The sequence below is a fragment of the Macaca nemestrina genome, chromosome X, assembly GCF_043159975.1.
Source record: "Macaca nemestrina isolate mMacNem1 chromosome X, mMacNem.hap1, whole genome shotgun sequence".
In the NCBI taxonomy this organism is placed as follows: Eukaryota; Metazoa; Chordata; class Mammalia; order Primates; family Cercopithecidae; genus Macaca; species Macaca nemestrina.
This window is the reverse complement of record NC_092145.1, coordinates 52,613,576-52,634,192: the sequence shown is the minus strand read 5'-3', so window position 1 is coordinate 52,634,192 and position 20,617 is coordinate 52,613,576. Positions and strand designations below refer to the sequence as shown.

Below are 20,617 nucleotides of genomic sequence, written 5' to 3'. Positions count from 1 at the left end.
AGATGAGTTAAGCCAATTTACTGTTATTGATATGATTGCTCATTTGTGTTCAATTCTGTTGTATTGCTTTTAAACACAAATTGTATAGTCTTTCACTAGTTCATATGTTTATTTGCTATCTATATTTATTTAGGATTTAGAATGGTTAATACATAATATCCTTGATATGGAAGAAGTCTTAATAATGAGGAGAGAAATCATCAAAAGATATGAACAGATAATTCGCATAAAATGCAATATACATAGTCACTAAACTTTCAAAAATATACCAAATTACAATAATTCTGCCTGCCATGGGCTGCCAGTGTGCACTAGAGGTATCTCATGTTTCGTCTTATGGATGCCGCAGAGTAGAGGATTTTACTGTCATCTTTTACACTTACCAATTTTATTCTGACAGAATTAGAGCCATTCTGTATGTAAATTCATACGCTAGGTTTTAAGTGAGGAATTTTTTTTGCTCCATGCAAACATGGCTGTGGAGAAGTTTGACAATGGTGGTATGATAGTGCCCCCTTGTGACTGAAGCCTGAACTGCAGCTTGAACATCACAGTAGGAAAGTGGGAGGGAGGAGTTGTGGCCCAAGCCCGCCCTACAGAGTTTTCTAGAAGTCTGAGTGGAAAATTGGGTATTCCCAGTGTGTAGGAATACCGACAGCCTCCATTTAAAAAATGAAGCCCTTTACTATGTGGAAGAGAAAACTATGTCAGAATAATAAATATATTTTTTCAATGCTTTGAGACATATGGATAAATAGCTGGAGAACTGGGTAAGCTAAAATGGATGCCGATCTTTTATCATCTTCGTAACCCAAGTTTGCCCTTATTATAACCATTTTTTCATGGAAGTATACTTTAAAATACTTAAACACAAAATCTCACTTTTTTTTTTTTTTTGGACTGTGTATTTCATTGTGTGGATGCCCTCAAATTTATTTCACTAGTATTACAGCAATGAAAATTTAGTTCCCTTACCATTTCTATGACCAAAAATAATGTACTTAACGCCATGCTCACATATATGCAAATACGTTTATAAGCATTTATTTATAATAAGTTCCTGAGTCATTTTAAAGCCCTTTGAACTATAACATTTTATATTAATAATGAATTCAAAATACTATTACTAATTTATATGACCTGTATCACAGTGTGAAAGTACCTGTTTCTGTACACATTAGAAATAATGAGAATGATTAATTTGGTGCACAAGAAGTCATGTCTCATCATTACTTTCATTATAACTCGTTTTCGTTGCCTTCTGGAATTCCATCCTATGGATGTGACATAATCAATTTTCACAACCTCATGTTATTCAGACTGTCCTGATATTTCCTATTATCTACACTGTGTGGATGGCATCTTTTCAGACTCTGTGCACTGCTGAAGGGCACAGTTACGGGCACAGTTCCTGTGGCTATTTGCACTAGTGAGTTGAATGTGTCTTCCTTGAGTCCGGCAAGCTGTCTTAGGAGAAATACGACACAACATGATAAATGTCTCAGTTTGTGTGAGAGAGTGTGTGTGTGTGTATGTGTGTGTGTGCTGACAACCACATTTCCCTCTGCCCCTTCATGGGTTTGTGTCTCATTTGGTTTCTCTTCCCAAATTCAGGCCCAGAAGTGACAAAAGAGAATTATCAGGATGGCAGTCCTTATAACCAGATGCTTATGAACATTCTTCACTACATTCTGAAGATGAATTTCTACAAGGGAAATTGTTTATGTAAGTGGTGTGTACCCTTTGATATGTATTGACATAGTGGCACACATAGAGTTGTGCCATTTAGACTCCCCAAGGGGAGGCATGTGAGGTCAGCCACAGAGGAGTGAAGAAATTAATTAATGCTGACATCCTGTCACATAGGATGGGTTCTGGACTCTGTCATGGACCCGCTCTCAAGCCATTGCCATAATTGGAAGACATGGAAGTGATCAGATGCAATCAAATTTTGCACACAAGCACAACCTGATGTAGCAATGAGGGGAAGGGGGAAGAGGAATGATCATTGCTTGGAGTTACACAGGACAGAGGCAGCAGGGGTAGGACACAGGCACTCTTTTTTTTTTTTTTTTTTTTTTTTTGCGACAGAGTCTCGCTCTGTTGCCAGGCTGGAGTGCAGTGGTGTGATCCCGGCTCACTGCAACCTCCACCTCCTGGGTTCAAGTGATTCTCCTGCCTCAGCCTCCCGAGTAGCTGGGACTGCAGGCATGCACCACCACGCCCAGCTAATTTTTTGTATTTTTAGTAGAGACGAGGTTTTACCATGTTGACCAGGATGGTCTTGATCTCTTCAGCTCGTAATCCACCTGCCTTGGCCTCCCAAAATGCTGGGATTACAGGCGTGAACCATCCTGCCCGGCCCTATATGCATTCATTTTTATATGAAACATATGCATCAATTCTTTTGTATGAAAACGTTTGGTCATTACTGTGGTACAACAGAAGACCAGGTCAGTATCATATTTTTTTTCACATTTACACAGATTTTTATTTTGTTTTAGACATTGTCTTACACGCAATAGACATTCAATATTTGTTGAAATTAATGAAAGAAAAGAGAACATGAAAAGGGGCTAAGAAGACAATAATCTGCTTTTTAATTTATAGACAGCAATTAGGTCAAACAGTTATAATAATGATGACAAAGAACAATATCTGAGGTACACTCAAAATCTTTTGAGGGTTATTTGCCACTTTTCCTGGCTATTTCTACACCTCTTGATCTCTAGTGAATGTTTCTATTTACAACTACATATTTTGTAAGTTTCGCCTACTGTATTTCAATCAACACTGTAAAAAATGAGGAGAGTCTTTTTGGTTCAAATGTGGTTTTTAGTTAATTATGTGATGTGTATATGATTTTTGTTACCTTTTCTGTTTAGATATCAGGAGAATCGAAAATATGTTGATGGTGGAATTGTGGTGTGACATTTTTACTGACTATTACTCTGTAAAAGTTTTATCTATGAGCTCTATGGGTTGTTCCTGGCTTTTGAAACTTGACTTTAAGGAAGTGTTTTTGGAAATGGATTATAATTATACTAGTATGCAATCTTATGTATTTGCAACTGTCTAAAATGTTATGATACTTTCCTTCCTCCCTGTAATCTGGCATTCATCCATTCAAGACATTTTAATTGAACTCTTACAATGTTCTTAATACTGTGATAAGCCCTGAAGGTAAACTGTGGCTAAAAATGTTGCAGGATAAAATACAGGATTCCCAGTTAAATTTGAATTTTAGATAAACAACATTCTTATACTAAAAATTATTCTATGTTTATCTGAAATTCAAATTTAGCTGAGTGTCCTGTAGTTTTTTATTTTATTTGTTTACTTGTTTGTCTGTGATAAATATGGCAGCCCTAGTAAAAATAAATATAGCCCTTGATTTATTCTAATTTACTCTTCAGTTGGCAAGGAAGGCACTAATCAAATAATCCTGCAGATTAATGAAAAATTGCAACTGAGATAAGTATGAACAAGAATAAATTCAAAGCTGAAGAAGAAGAATATAATTGGAAGAGAAACCTTGTCAGAAAGGGGACTTCAAAGAAGACTTCTCTGTGGAAATGTCAATGGACCCTCAATACAGTGGGGAAGGAAAGAGATACTCTGTCACTTTCTTTTATTTTTTTTTTCTTCTTTTTTTTTTTCTTTTTTTTTATTATTATTATACTTTAAGTTCTAGAGTACATGTGCATAACGTGCAGGTTTCTTACATATGTATACTTGTGCCATGTTGGTGTGCTGCACCCATCAACTCCTCAGCACCGATCAACTCGTCATTTACATCAGGTATAACTCCCAATGCAATCCCTCCCCCCTCCCCCCTCCCCATGATAGGCCCCGGTGTGTGATGTTCCCCTTCCCGAGTCCAAGTGATCTCATTGTTCAGTTCCCACCTATGAGTGAGAAGATGCGGTGTTTGGTTTTCTGTTCTTGCAATAGTTTGCTGAGAATGATGGTTTCCAGCTGCATCCATGTCCCTACAAAGGGCACAAACTCATCCTTTTTTCACTTTCTTTTAAATGACAGTTTTATATTCGACTTTAATAGTATAAGCAGCCGGGCGCGGTGGCTCAAGCCTGTAATCCCAGCACTTTGGGAGGCCGAGACGGGCGGATCACTAGGTCAGGAGATCGAGACCATCCTGGCTAACAGGGTGAAACCCCGTCTCTACTAAAAAATACAAAAAGCTAGCCGGGCGACGTGGCGGGCGCCTGTAGTCCCAGCTACTCGGGAGGCTGAGGCAGGAGAATGGCGTGAACCCGGGAGGCGGAGCTTGCAGTGAGCTGAGATCCGGCCACTGCACTCCAGCCCGGGGACAGAGCGAGACTCCGTCTCAAAAAAAAAAAAAAAAAAAAAAAATAGTATAAGCAGTAGAAAGCCTGGCTGCTCACAGAGATGCAGAAAACACTCAAAGCCTTGTTTCAGGACCCACCCACTGTCTTTCCCATTTGACAGCTGACTCATAATGAAGCCAGAGGCTGCAAGGTTTAGACTTATGCAAAGGTGGTACATTTCAATATTCAATTCCAATTAATATGGATATTTTCTGGGCTCAGAGAAGGAAAGGTTATTTGTCCCATCAGGCCACTGGCCTTTGCTCCTACCAGGAGTGAGAGGAACCATGCCTGTTTTTAAATAGCAGCACAGGCTGCTGGGAAAGACACAAATCTATCTACTCACCTGGGAGCTGTCAGACAGGAATGTTGCAAGTGTCTACACCTTGCAGTGCCTCTGGCAGGATTAGGACTCTCAAGCTTTCCCAGTGTCCCAGCTTGTGATTCCTTCTTGCTTTCCAAGTTTCCATATGCATTCAATATTTAAAAATGGTCTTGGACAGTTTGTATTAATTACTCAGATTTTGAATATGCCCATTGTTTACCATCATTATAATAACAGTCCTACCCCAGGTTTATATGTTTATTCCCATATATTTGGGTTCCTTTAATTGTCGTATGTATCTTTATGATGTCTGCAAAATAAAAGGGCAATGAGTGTTATTATACCAATTTTTATGGATGCAGGAACCTGAGCATAGTCTCTCCACATAAGTTGCTGAAGTCATTTTTCTAATACAATCCACAACCGGATTGACTGCTTACCTAGACTCAGCTTTGTCTGGAGCTGTATCAAGCTAGTTAGAAGTGCAAAGTCCAAATTTATTGACTGAAAAAAAAAAAAAAAACCTTGAAAAGATAGTACTAAATATAAATAAATAAGTCACAAAATATGCAGCCAATTAGATTAAACTCATCAAAAATAAAGTGACACCTGCTTTTTCTTGCTTCCATTTGCTTGGTAAATATTCCTCCTTCCCTTTATTTCAAGCCTATGTGTGCCTTTGCACGTGAGATGGGTCTCCTGAATACAATACACCAATGGGTCTTGACTCTTTATCGATTTTCCAGTCTGTGTATTTTCATTGAGGCATTTAGCCTATTTACATTTAAGGTTAATATTGTTATGTGTGGATTTGATCCTGTCATTGTGATGTTAGCTGGTTATTTTGCCCGTTAGTTGATGCAGTTTCTTCCTAGCATTGATGGTCTTTACAGTTTGGCATGTTTTTGCAGTGGCTGGTACCGCTTGTTCCTTTCCACTCCTGAAGTGCTTCCTTCAGGAGCTCTTTTAAGGCAGGCCTATGGTGACAGAATCTCTCAGCATTTGCTTGTCTGTAAAGGATTTTATTTCTCCTTCGCTTATGAAGCTTAGTTTGACTGGATATGAAATTCTAGATTGAAAATTCTTTCATTAAGAATGTTGAATATTGGCCCCCACTCTCTTCTGACTTGTAGGGTTTCTGCAGAGAGATCCGCTGTTTGTCTGATGGGCTTCCCTTTGTGGGTAACCCGACCTTTCTCTTTGGCTGCCCTTAACATTTTTTCCTTCATTTCAATCTTGGTGAATCTGACGATTATGTGTCTTGGGGTTGCTCTTCTTGAGGAGTATCTTTGTGGTGGTCTCTGTATTTCCTGAATTTGAATGTTGGCCTCTCTTGCTAGGTTAGGGAAGTTCTCCTGGATAATATCCTAAAGAGTGTTTTCCAGCTTGGTTCCATTCTCCCCATCACTTCCAGGTATATCAATCAAACATAGGTTTGGTCTTTTCACATATTCCAATATTTCTTGGAGGCTTTGTTCGTTCCTTTTCATTCTTTTTTCTCTAATCCTGTCTTCATGCTTTATTTCATTAAGTTGATCTTCAATCTCTGATATCCTTTCTTCTGCTTGATCAGTTCAGCTGTTGATACTTGCATATGCTTCATGAAGTGCTCATGATGTGTTTCTCAGCTCCATCAGGTCATTTATGTTCTTCTCTAAACTGTTTATTCTAGTTAGCAATTCCTCTAACCTTTTTAAAAGGTTCTTAGCTTCCTTGCATTGGGTTAGAACATGCTCCTTTAGCTCAGAGGAGTTTGTTATTACCCACCTTCTGAAGCCTACTTCTGTCAATTTGTCAAACTAATTCTCCATCCAGTTTTGTTCCCTTGCTAGTGAGGAGTTGTGATCCTTTGGAGGAGAAGAGGCCTTCTGGTTTTTGCAATTTTCAGCCTTTTTGTGCAGGTTTCTCCCCGTCTTCATGGATTTATCTACCTTTGGTCTTTGATGTTGGTGACCTTTGGATGGGGTTTTGGTGTGGACATTCTTTTTATTGATGTTGATACTATTCCTTTCTGTTTGTTAGTTTTCCTTCTAACAGGCCCCTCTGCTGCAGGTCTGCTGGAGTTTGCTGGCAGTTCACTCCAGACCCCGTTTGCCTGGGTATCACCAGTGGAGGCTGCAGAACAGCAAAGACTGCAGCCTGTTCCTTCCTCTGGAAGCTTCATCCCAGAGAGGCACCCGTCAGATGCTAGCCGGAGTTCTCCTATATGAGGTGTCTGTCGACCCCTGCTGGGAGGTGTCTCCCAGTCAGGACTCATGGGGGTCAGAGGGACCCACTTGAGGAGGCAGTGTGTCTCTTAGCAGAGCTCGAGTGCTGTGCTGGGAGATCTGCTACTCTTTTCAGAGCTGGCAGGCAGGAGCGTTTAAGTTGGCTGAAGCTGTACCCACAGCCACCCCTTCCTTGAGGTGCTCTGTCCCAGGGAGATGGGAGTTTTATCTATAAACCCCTGACTGGGGCTGGTGGCTTTTTTTCAGAGATGCCCTGCCCTGAGAGGAGGAATCTAGAGAGGCAATCTGGCTACAGTGGCTTTGCCAAGCTGTGGTGGGCTCTGCCCAGTTCGAACTTTCCTGTGTCTTTGTTTATGCTGTGAGGGGAAAACCACCTACTCAAGCCTCAGTAATGGTGGACGCCCCTCCCCCCACCAAGCTGGAGCATCCCAAGTGGACTTCAGGCTGCTATGCTGGCAGCAAGAATTTTAAGCCAGTGGATCTTAGCAGCAAAAATTTGAAGCCAGTGGATCTTAGTTTGCTGGGCTCCGTGGGGGTGGGATCCACTAAGCTAGACCACTTGGCTCCCTGGCTTCAGCCCCCTTCCAGGGGAGTGAACAGTTCTGTCTTCCTGGCATACTACATAAAAATTGTAGTACCATATTTTTAAACAGCTTTCTTGCAATATACTTTACAGACAATGAAATTTACCCATTTTCAGGGTAAAATTTGATGAATTTTAGTAAATGTGTAGAATTGTGCTACCATCACCATAATTAAGCTTTTAATATTTCCATTACCTCAAAAAGTCCCGTCATGCTTGAATACAGTTAATTCCTGCTTCAGCCTTGGCAATCACAAATGTTTTCTGTGTCTATGTATTTGCCTGTTTACATGCTTTATATAAATGGAATCATACAATATTTAGTCTTTATTGTTTGGCTTCCTTCACCTGGTTATGATATATACTCAAGGTTCATCCATGGTATAGCCTGTGTCATAATGTCATTCTTTCTAATGGCTGAAAAATCTTGTATGAATAGACTACATTTTTTATCCATTTATCTGTTGATAGTCATTGGATTATTTCTAGTTGTTGGCTAATATGAATGACAATTCGACATACATTTGTGTACAAGTTTTCAGGTAGACTTATGTTTTCATTTCTCTTGAGTATGTACCTAAGAGTGGAATTGCTGGTAACTCCCTGCTTATCCATTTGAGGAACTTCCAGATGACTTTCATGACCCTGACAGTCATGAGGAGTAGAGGCTTAGCCAGTTGTTCTTATTGTGATTAGACCAGGATTATGTGTTTTGAGAAAGAATACCATTGAGTTGAAGTGCCCTTCTTGTCACACTATATCTAGTAGTCAAGAGGCCTACTTAATGTCACTGGTGATGTTAATTAATTAAGGTGGGGTTTGTCAAGTTTCTCTAGTGTATAGTAACTATTTTCCATGTGACTAGAGAGCACTTGGGAGAAGGAAAACACTCCCACATTTCTAATTTCACCGTGAGTCAGTGTCATTTCTATGTGGTGGAATGAGTGCCCTGATGGTGCTGGGGAAGGGAAGAAGGGGATTCCACCACTTCTATTCAACTGAATCATGGACCCCGTGAATGGAGTTTGGGGTAAGGGAATGAAGTCACCACACACCACACTTCTTCCTGTTTCGCGGGTTTTCCTGTCCCCTTATATTACCCGCCATCTGCATGAGAAAAGTGTGTTTCCTTTGCAGTCCCAAGGGGCTTGATGAAAGCCTCATACTGTCTGCTGTTCAGGACACTGGAGCAAGAGAGACCAGAGATCTCTCTGCATTATTGGTGCCAGACCCAAACCAGTAACTGTGAGATGTTCTGGTCTCAGGGTTAAGTCACTTACCCTGCTAGCCTCCTTTGGAGAGTGCATATTTCTGTTAATGTGGGAGCTTCATTACTGTGTGGTAGAGTGATGGTAAGGCACACAGAAGTAGGAAGAGATGGAGCGCCTGGTGGGTGAGCCAACACCCAGGACTAGTGCTGCATGATCCACCCTTCTCGTGGTCTAGATCTTCCCATCATTCTGTCCTCTCTCAGGGTACCTTGGATACCTGTGTATATCCCATACTGTCACACAGAGCAGGAGACAAATGAGGTGGGGAAGGGAGCAAAGACAGAGAGAGGTAGAGGTGATCCCTGGAGGGCCTGCTGTTTTCTGTTCTCTTCGCTGTTATTTCTTGTTCCACATGAGGTTATGTTTCTTTATTTCACCCCACAGTTAACCTCAGAGACCTGGTAATCCATATGACCCCACAGCTATGCCTCATGGCCCAAAGGGCAGGATTTCATCTCCACCATCCTCTTCCTCAATGTGAAGGGCTGTTGAGTGAGTACCCTTAGGGAACAATACTGGGGAAGTATACAATTATCATCTTCCAAATAAGAAGCTGCTGGTTCCATTGCGTAGGAGGGTAAGAGACAGAATCTCATGACCATTCTGCCACTTATCTGGAGAGGGTCTTAGTCTCTGTGAGCCAGAGCTTGATCATCTGTGAGATGGGACTCACCATACTTCCTTCACACTGCTGTCCTGATGGGTAAATGGAATAAACCATATATTTTTATACCACTATCTTAGTCCACTCAGTGTTGCTATAAAGGAATATCTGAGGCTGCATAACTTATAAAGAAAAACTTTATGTGGCTAACAATTCTGATGGTTGGAAAGTTCAAGATTGGGCATCTGCTTATGATGAGGGCCTCAGGAAGCTTCCACTCATGATGGAAGGCCATGGGGAGCTAACTTGTGCAGAGATCACATGGCCAGAGAGGGAGAAGAGAGATGGGAGGTACTAGACTGTTTTAAACAACCAGCTCTTGTGGTAACTAATAGAGCAAGGACTCACTCATCACAGCAAGGATGGCACCAAGACTTTCATGAGGGATCCACCCCCCTGACCCAAACACCTCCTGTTAGGTCCCACCTCCAACATTGGGGATCAAATTTCAACATGAGGTTTAGAGGAGTCAAACATCCAAATCATAGCAAACACTTATTGAAATTATTTCTTCTGAAAATGATGTTTCTAAGATGTCTTTAATAAGTTGACTTTGGGGTTATTTTGGTATTTTGGCCACGCTGCCATGACCATTCTTGCACACATGCCAGGGACTCTCTGCAGTGCAGACTTAAGAGTTGATGGGGCCATGCTTGCTTCTCTCATATATGTTCCCCAGTGTCTCTGCAAAGACAGTCCACCATTTTGTTCTCCTGCTTCAGTGTATGTCGTTCTTATGACTCCACAATTTCCATTTAAACAGGACACAGCATAAACACAAACTCACTCATCAGGTTTTCTCATCAGACTCTAGGACTATTCAAGGACATATTCTGAGGCATAAAGTGGGACTGTTATGTTTGCATTTAGAAATGCACGTGTGAAATATGCCATTTATGTGGAAATAGGTGGAGAAAAATGAGAAGTATTTTAACATTACAGTGATAGGATATTACATTAGCAAATATTAATAACATTGGGAAATCCATTATTGCACAAATCTTGAGAAACAGGTGCTCTCATCTTGCAGTTGGTTGGGATATTCATTAGTAAAGAGATTTTAACTTTCAACTAGACAGTATATATTAAAAATAGTCATGCTCTTTGACAAAGAATAACCATTTGTGGAAATGTATCCTCCAGATACAGCATGGCAGATCATTATCACACATGTGTCCCCACTGCTGAGAGCTGAGCTGACCATTTCCCTAGCTGGTTTACTACCTTCAGCCCCACCCCCCTTCCCGACCCTGAGCTATCCATCCTTCCGACCAAACAGGAGAATCTGTCTCATGGATGGATGCCCAGCCTCGATGAACTATATACAGAGCTTCTCCAAACATTGATATGAAGCAATGCTCAGGTCCCTACTCCCGGAGGGACCTGTAGACCTCTGACCTCATCCCTGTCCAGGAAAAACCTCTCTTCTCCCTTCTCTGTGTCCTCAGAACCCTTCCCCTCTCTGCCAGGTACAAGCAGCCCAATCCTTTCCTTAAGTTTAAATTTTCGTGCAGGATGAAGCAAACACTGGCTTCAGACAGCTTCTGCTTCCAGCCCTGCTATAAACCTTTCCTGAGACGGGGAAGGAGGCCCAAGCCTGGTTTTCTGCTAGAAATGCAGGAAGGATAAACACAAGGAGAACAGAGATTAAATTCCTTAACAGTATATGTCCTCATGCTAAAGCTCTGCCAGCAGCAACTCAAGGTGCCCAAGCTGGCAGGTTCTGGCAGTGGGCCTGGCTCTGGCAGTGGGCGTACTGAGCAACATTTTTTGCCATCCAGCTCTGTGGTAAGAAGCATGTGCTTTGTAGTCGCAGGCATCCATGAAGAAGAGAGGATACTGGTACCTCAGTAGCAGGGCTGTCATGAGATCAAATCCAGACACTAACATAAAGGACCTGGAGCGAGGCCGCTCTAAACACTCTGTTCCGTAAATAGAAGCTATCTCATATGTTAATTTGACCTGCCCCCACGTCCAGGGCTTCTTAACTAGGATGCACATCAGAGTAACCTTGATGAGCCTTTTCTAAACCCTCAGCTGAAACTCCCGTGTTGGTAGAAATAGGACTTCTTCACAAAGGCCATTCAAGTCATTAAGCTGTAATAATATGGGCCTCAGAAAGTGTATACATCAATGCTGCGCCAATAGTGTATATGAAAGTCTGTCCCCTTTATTTCACCAGCACTAGGTATTACCGGCTTTTTTCCTTTTTTTCAGTCTTACCTGCTCATTTTCCTTAGACTTGACTCATTGGAAATGTCATGTCAGAAGGTCAATAAAACTTAACACATCCAAAGGCTGTACCCATAGGGTTGCCAGATTTTGCAAATAAAAATATGAGATGCCCAGTTGAGTTCAAATAAAATAATATCGCATGCCACATCCAGAGTCACATATCCAATACAGTATGTGTGTATATGTATGTATCTATCTATCTCAATAGAGGGTTTGGGGAGAGACTGATTTATTTTCAGGAATTGGCTAGCATGATTATGGTAGCTGAAAGTCGCAAATTTGCAGGATGTGTTTGCAGACTGCAGACCGGTGAAGAACCAATGTTGCAGTTTAATTCCAAATGCCATCTTCGAGCACACTTCCCTTTGCTTCAGGGGATGTCAGTCTTTTTTTTTTTTTTCTATGCAGATTTCCAGTTGATTAAATGAAGCCTACCCACAGTATAGATGGTAATCTGCTTTATACAATATCCAGAAATTTAAATTTTAATTTCATTCAAAAACACCCTCAAAGAAACATCCAGAATAATGTTTGATGAGCTGTGTACTTTAGCCCAGCCAAGTTGGCATATAAATATAACCGTCACACACTAAAATATTATTCATTATTTGTCTGGAATCAAATTTAACTGAGTGTCTTCTGTTTTCTCTGGCTACCCTACCCATGGAGGACTCTGTGTCAAACCAAGGTGTTCCAGGCAAAACGCCAGCTGAGCTCCCAGAAGTTACCAGTACCAGTCATCATCCATGTGAGTGAGCCTCTTGGATGTCCCAGATATGTGGCGCATCCAGATGACTACATCCCCAGGTGACAGATACCCCATGAAGCAGGAAACACCCAGCTCAGCCCAGTCAACACACAGACTCCTGAGTGATAATAAATGGCTATTTTGGGGGTTAATGGTTAAGGAGAAATATATATGCAAAACATTAGGGTTTTGGTGAGCTTTCCCTCTTTTTCTGTGATCTGTTACTAAATAAGAAAGGGCTGGTGGAACTTAGTTATAATTTTGACTATAATCTGAGTGTTGGTTTATATGTGGATAGAGGTTTGTCATTGATAAATGGATAGAGATGTCCATTGATAGGACATGTCATTGATTCCTACTTGAAGAGATTTCCAATGGAAATTTTCACAATGTGTAATTTTTCCACTACCATTGGAATTTGGAGCATAATACCGTAAGATGAGCCTCTACTACAGTCATGTAAATTAAGGTGCTGAGAGTGTGTTGCTACAAACCACTTCATAAGAAAAATCTCAGAGGTTGGCTTAGTGAGTTATTATTCCAAACAAGGGATATTTCTTCACATTTCTTCTGCTACAGGGATAGCCCTTGGCAAGAAAGTCACTTTTCTTGAACACACACGGACAGGGCTCCTTCAGGAGACAACAGGTCATTATGCATTGCAATCCTTGGCATTTGTGACTCCCAATGCAGCACTGCTAGGTGGACACTGTCGATTCTGGAGCTCTTTCATAGCCCATGTGACAGCAAATCTAAGTCATATTCTCCAGTATCACCTTTATAAGAAATAAAGCTCATGTAGTTTTAAAATTACATATCTTGGTTTAGTGCTAAGACTTGGAGCAGTGGAGTACTTGGCGGGAGCTGAGAGGCCCTTAAAGATTCAAGCATTGTAGGCTGGGTGCAGTGGCTCATGCCCGTAATCCCCGCACTTTGGGAGGTTGAGGCAGGCGGATCACGAGGTCAAGAGATCGAGACCATCCTGGCCAACATAGTGAAACCGTGTCTCTACTAAAAATACAAAAATTAGCTGGGCATGGTGGCACATGCCTGTGATCCCAACTACTTGGGAAGCTGAGGCAGGAGAATTGCTTGAACCCAGGAGGTGGAGGTTGCAGTGCGCCAAGATTACGCCAGTGCATACCAGCCTGATGAAAGAGTGAGACTCCATCTCAAAAAAAATTTAAAAAAATATATTCAAGCATTGTAAAGCAAGACCATAGGAATAGTTGGGGAGCCAGCGAGACACAGAAAGAACAGAACTGTGGGCCTCTTGTAAGATCCCTCCTGTTGGCAGAGCAGAGTGAGTGTCTCTGAAAGGCAGCTTACTACAAAGAGTTTTGAAGGAAGGACTCCAGCTGAGCAGCATGTTTCTCCTCCCAAAGGAGTGTGCAGAGAGGCTAGAAATGTTTTGGTTGTGAATGTCCATTCACATGGAATAAAATACTGGGATGGGGGGAAAAGACTTTGTCAAGACAAACCATTGTATGATTGAATTGATTAGGTTTTTGCCTACTAATGACTATATTATTCTAAGCCTGCTTCCCTGAAATAACTTAGAGATAGCTTAAATGACATATTTTGGTGTCGCTAGTTTGTTTAGTCATATGATTATAAACAGTCTCTCAGTTTTCTGCCACAGATGCCTAACTGCCTAGCATGGTGTATGAGTTGTACATGTTCCCTCCCTCAGGGCTAGCTCATCGTCTAGAGCCTTAGGATACCTCCCTGGCTCTCTATGTAGTGATAATATTCCCTCAAGGTCAGTTTTAAAGCAAACAAAATTCCCAACAACACGGACTTCTGTCCTTTATCAAATGAGGGCAGAGTTCCACCAATTGCCTGGGTCCCTGTCTAGTTCCTTTTATTGGTAAACTTTCTCAGGTGGTAGTCTGAAGAGAGAAGGTTTTTTGCTTTCCCAGAAAGGCAAGAGGACAGAGGGCGCTATGGAGGCAGCATTTCCAGTGTGGAGGATAAGCGTATACATCTCGGTTGCCATAGAAACCAGACATCATAAGGGTGACTGTTACGACTTTTCAATGGAGACTTACATGGCCTGGTGAAAAAAGCAGGGTTGCCTTCAGGTGTTTGAGACTCAGCTGAAGATGTAGGGCTGAACTGCCCCAGGGTGTGGAAAGACAAGGGATTCCAACCAAGTCTCCTTGTTCTTGCTTTGGGACTCGGTGCCCTGGCTGTCTGGTGAGAAAGAGAGGTGGGTCCCTCCTGGCCCCAGGGAGTGTGGTGTCCTGTTCCAGGGTGTCTCAGGGCTACTTCCCATGTAAAGGAGGGGCGTGGGAGGATGATACAGGCAAAGACTGAACTTAGTGTCCCATTCTGTGTAATGGGGATAATTACGCTCACCCACAGAATTTCTGGAACTTACCATGATAAAGCAGGTACAAGACCATAGCCCTGTGGTTATTGTGGGATCAGGAATGTTTATGTGAATTCAGGCCTCTTTTTATTCCTTTTCAGATTTGTTGTTAGGGGATAGATAAGGAAAGAAGAAAAAGGCCCTGGTGAGAAACCCATTGTACCTTCTAGATATGATCACTACCCAATTTTATCAGTGTCATTGGTCACTAACCCAGTGCCTAGTATGGTGCCAGGCACAGAGTTACTCCAAGAATATACAATAATGGCTGGATTCTCTTTCTCCCTGTGCAACTCTTCATGCCTGTATCTGAACTTATATTAAGGGTCTGAAGGAGGTTCGTTCTCAGGATCTGGGACGTAATGGGTGCTGAAGCTTCTACTCAGGATTTGAAGGGCAGCTGTCCTCAGGAGACCCCTGGCACTTCCCTCCCTGGTAGGATATGATGCCTGATTCTAGTGAGTTCATAGATCTGAACAAAACCGTGTTGTGGAATAGCTCCTGTGAGGTTCACAACATAGTCCAGAAGATGAGAAACTACTTTTTGTAGTAACCTTGATTCCCATCTGAGAGATGCCTTACTTTATCATAAAGCAATGAATTGTTCACTTGAGGAGGGAACTTGATGTGTAACATGTATTTGCAACAAATTTACATACATTTTCTGCCTGTATGAATAGTTGTCAGTGATGCCCATGAATTTATCTGATGGATGTTGAACTATGCAGTTAGAAGGTTAGAAGAGCTTCCTAGCAATTTGTGATTATAGTATGCATTCTTCCATGGTTTCTACATTTTTGTCTGTTCTATAATGAAATTTTCTAAGAAGCCAGAAATTAAGTGCTACCTAAAAATATCAAAATGTCAGGTACAAGAATTTAGCATTTTCAAAATTAATAATTGCAATGTAGTTTGCCCTATTATAATGATACCCAGCTATGTCCACTAAGATAACTAGATTGTTCTAAATACCATTATTATTTCCCAGGACATCACAATTTCAGTTCTTTAGTACCTGGCCTACCTACCCTTCCCCCTGTCTTGCCCCCAGGTAAACACAGTATGCCTGTCACTATACATTACTTTACATGTCCAGAAATATATTTAAATGGAATCATAGAGGTGGTTTCTTTTTTTTTTTTTTTTTTATCAACACCTGGGTTTTTTCATTCACTCTACTTATTTTTATATTTATCCATTTTATTACATTTATCCATTGATATACTTCATTTGATTGCTAAATGCTATTGCAGTATACAACCACACTAAACATTTTATCATACATCCATTTGTCGATGGACATTTTGGCTGTTTCTCATCTGGGGCTCTTGTAAATAAAGCTGCTATGAACATTTGTGAATAAGTCTTTTTGTGAAAATATGCATTCTCTTTCAAGGGTCAATACTTAGGAGTTCAGTCTCTGGACCATGTGGTAGAGGTAAGATTAACATTGTAAGAAATGGCCAAACTGTTTTCAAAGTGGTTGTACCATTTTTCATTCCAACCAGCAGTGTTTCAGCTGGATATAAGCCCTTTTCTGGATATATCCTATTCTGGATATAAGCCCTTTACCAGATAAATGGTTTCCAAACATTTTCTCCCAAACAAGGACTTGTCAACAGTATCTTTGGAAGAGCAAAGTTTTTAACTTTCAGAAAGTCTAATTTATTGATTTCTTCACTGGAAGCAGGGTTTCAGCTTCCAGAAAATTGCCGGTGATTGGTAAGGTCAGTCTTTTAAATTTTGATCATTCTTCTGGAATGAAATAGTATCTCACTGTGCTTTTCGTTTTCTTTCCCTAATTATTAATGATGTTGAATATCTTTTCATGTGCTTATTTGACATCTGTATATTTTCTTTAGTGGAGTGTCTTTTCAACTCTTCTGTCCATTTATTTATTGGAGTGTCTGTTTTCTTCTTAAGGAGTTTTGTGAGATTTTCTGTATTCTGGATATAAGCCCTTTACCAGATAAATGGTTTCTATACATTTTCTCCCAAACAAGGGCTTGTCAACAGTATCTTTGGAAGAGCAAAGTTTTTAACTTTCAGGAAGTCTAATTTATTGATTTCTTCACCTACAGATTGTAGTTTTGTCTCACTCATGAAGTCTTTACCTTACCCAAAGTCAGAAGGATTTTCTGCTGTGTTTTCTGGTAGAAGTCTTATAGTTTTAGGTTTTATATGTATATCTGTGATCCACTTTGAGTTGAGTTTACCTTTGTGTATAGTATGATATTTGGATCACTGTTTGTATTTGTGAATATAGATGACCACTTCTCCCAGCACAATTTGTTGAAAAGACTATCTTTGCTCCACTGAATTGCCTTTGCATCTTTGTCAAAAAAAAACCAGTTATCCATGTAGATTTGGTAGGTTTTGGATTCCTTATTCTGTTCCTTTGATCTGCTTTTCTACCTTGATGCCAACAGCATATTCTTGATTACTGTAGGTTTGTAAAGAATCTTGAAGTCAGGTAGTGTTTGTTCTCTAACTTTGACCTTTTTTTCAAAGTTGTTTTTATCAGCTAGATCCATTAAATTTTCACATGAATTTTAGAATCAGCCTGTCAATTACCTTTTTAAAACTTTGGTGGCCGGGCGTGGTGGCTCACGCCTGTAATCCCAGCACTTTGGGAGGCCGAGACGGGTGGATCACGAGGTCAGGAGATCGAGACCATCCTGGCTAACACGGTGAAACCCCATCTCTACTAAAAAATACAAAAAACTAGCCGGGCGAGGTGGTGGGCGCCTGTAGTCCCAGCTACTCCAGAGGCTGAGGCAGGAGAATGGCGTGAACCCGGGAGGCGGAGCTTGCAGTGAGCCAAGATCCGGCCACTGCACTCCAGCCTGGGCGACAGAGCGAGACTCCGTCTCAAAAAAAAAAAAAAAAAAAAAAAAAAAACTTTGGTAAAATTTTTTATTGAGTTTGCATTAAATTTATAGATCATATCGGGAAATTTGATATCTTAACAATATTTAGTCTTCTGATCCACGAACACAGTATGTCCCCCATTTATTTAAGTCTCCTTTAATTTTCTCAGCAATGTTTTGTAATGTTCAGTGTGCAGGTGTTGTACAATTGTGGACAGATTTTTTATCCATAAATATTTCATACTTTTCGAAGCTACTATAAATGGCATTTTAAAATACAATCCCTAATTATTATATTTTCTTTGAACTATTATATTTTCTCAGCAGCCAAATAATAATAGCTCAAGGTTTTCTTTGGTTGAAAGCACGGGCCATTTTCTGATTGAAAAAGTATTTGAAAGATGTCTCACAGATATTCTACAGGGGTCATCTCCAGAAAAAGTAATCATTAAAAGAGCATAGTTCAGTAGCTTTCAACTTTATATGTATGCTTAAAATAAATCTGTTGAAATGCAAGGTTTGCTGTTTTTTGTTGGTGGTGGCGGTGGTTGTGGTGGTGGTGTATTTTTGTTTTTTGTTTTTTTGACAGCATCTTGCTTTGTTGCCCAGGCTAGAGTAAAGTGGTACAATCATAGCTCACGGCAGCCTTAACCTCCTGAGTTCAAGCAATCCTCCCCGCTCAGCCTCTTGAGAAGCTGGGACTCCAGGTGCACACCACCATACCTGACTAACTTATTGTTTACTTTGTAGAGACAGAGTCTCATGTTTCCCAGGCTGATGTCAAACTCCTGGGCACAAGTGACCCTCCCACCTCAGCCTCCCAAAATGTTGAGATTATAGGCATAAGCCACCATGCCTGCCAGGTTTTAATTTTTTACCTGGCCACCCACCCACTCAGTAAATCTACATCAATGAATTCCTGGGATCTGGGATGGTGAGAGAGATCAAGTATGTATGTATGTGGGTATGTATGTATTATGAATGTATATATCACTGAAGCTGCCAGGAATGTTTATTGTAAGGGATAGTTGAGGTTAATTACTGTGCATCGTGTGAGTCCTATTCAGTTCCAAGCATATATTAGGTATAAGATCTGGGTGGTCATTCATTTTTTTCCCAGCTTTTTTGAGCAAGCATGGTTACCATGATGACTCAGTGACCACTGTGGGATTTGCTGGTACAAACTGAGCATTTATGATTTTTACCTGAATCACTTACAACTATGAGAGTTGTCAAATGTTGCTTTTCTAATTCTGTTATTCCTTCATGAATTATTACTAAGCACTTGAGTGTAGAGATTTCTCCCTCCCTCCCTCCTTCCCTTCCTTCCCTTCCTTCCCTCCCCTCCCTCCCCTTCCCTTGTTTCCCTCCCTTCCCTCCCCTCCCCTCCCTCCTCTCCCTCCCCCCTCCCTCCCCTCCCCTCCCTTCCCTCCCTCCCTTACTCACTCACTCCCTTCCTTCCTTCCTTCCTTCCTTCCTTCCTTCCTTCCTTCCTTCCCTCCCTCCCTCCCTCCCTCCCTCCCTCCCTCCCTCCCTCCCTCCTTCCTTCCTTCCTTCCTTCCGTCCGTCCGTCCTTCCTTCCTTCCGTCCTTCCTTCCTTCCGTCCTTCCTGTCTCTCTCTGTTGCCCAGGCTAGAGTGCAGTGGCTTGATCTTGGCTCACTGCAGTCTCAACCTCCCAGTCTCAAACGATCCTCTCACCTCAGCCTGCCAAGTACCTGGAACTACAGGTACATCCCACCACATCCAGTTAATTTTTTGTATTTTTAGTAGAGATGGGGGTTTCACTATGTTGCTCAGGCTGGTCTTGAACTCCTGGGCTCAAGAAATTCACGTGCCTTAGTCTCCCAAAGTCCTGGATTACAGGTATGAGCCATTGTGCTTGGCCTCATTATTTATTAATGTACTTATTCATGTTTTTATTTATATCAATATGACTGTGAGATTCCTATTTTTTTTCAAAGGGTTACACTCTGTTACTATCATTCTGTATTTTGATGCTCACATTTTTCCAGAATTGGCCAGTGGAAGGACCTTGAAGTTGGTTTCAGTGTCTGCTTGACACCTCCCTAGAATTCTTTGAGCATGTATTTTGCTCTCTGAGCCTGACTGTACCCCATCTGTGGAAAGGAAGTAATGATGCTCACCTCAGAGCACAGCTTTGAGGATTTGAAGAGAAAATGTCTGAAAATAACAACCTAAAGCTTGTGGCATCTTGTAGGCCATCAGCAAATGTTCTTCATTCTAACATTACCTCCTTCACTATGCCAGTGTGATGTCTTGACATTAATGTAATAGTGTGACTACTAGGATGAATACTTGGAAATGTAACAGAAAGCACAGAGAAGCCCACATTTCTATTATGTGTGAGCTTCAGTGTCACTGTTGTGTGTAGCAGGGGGTTGTAGGATGGAGCTGGGGAAGAGGAAAAGTATCATAGCACAGCTTCCAGATAGTAGGGACACGCCAGACATCATCATCCCATCCCCTGTGTTTCATGTGCTTTCCCATCCTCTTACTTTCCTCTTTATTCCATGTGCTTTCTTATCTTCTTAATCTCCCTTCTAATGCAACATCAGAAAAGGGTGTGGACTCTGCATCCCAGAACCAGGAGCTGACAGAGAAGAACCAAGTGCGATGTGGAGTCTGCTAGACAGGTTGCTGGAGCAAGAGTGAAAAGATCAGGGTTCCATCATTGGGACACTTTAGGTGAGTCACTACCCTTCCACCAGCCTCGACCATACACCAGGATAACAATTCCCAATCCTCCAGACTACTTGGAATACTCTAGAGTTTAAGGGTGATCCCATGTGAAAAAGCAATCAGTGGTCTTCGGTGAAATGGAAGAACCAGCGCACTTTCAAGTAATTACATTAACAGAGACACTTCAGATGTCCCAGAACTCTGCATGGAGGCATTAAATTAATTATAATTAAATATGAACTGTTTAGGTCTAGAATTTTTCCAAGTGT

General features: G+C 41.3%; 1 protein-coding gene across 22 annotated transcripts in view; it reads left to right on the top strand.

The window, feature by feature from the left end:
• LOC105499789 (G protein-coupled receptor associated sorting protein 2) overlaps nt 1-20,617 on the top strand; it is a 177,618-nt gene that overhangs the window by 139,848 nt on the left and 17,153 nt on the right. For 15 of the 22 annotated variants that reach the window (XM_071089169.1, XM_071089166.1, XM_071089154.1 and 12 more), the window contains 5 exons: nt 1,615-1,725; nt 3,417-3,801; nt 9,141-9,248; nt 12,325-12,403; nt 20,225-20,354. The gene's annotated coding sequence lies outside the window, so the exon portion shown is untranslated. The remainder of the gene's footprint in view (nt 1-1,614; nt 1,726-3,416; nt 3,802-9,140; nt 9,249-12,324; nt 12,404-20,224; nt 20,355-20,617) is intronic. The other 7 variants (XM_071089153.1, XM_071089151.1, XM_071089160.1 and 4 more) reach the window with 5 other exon arrangements.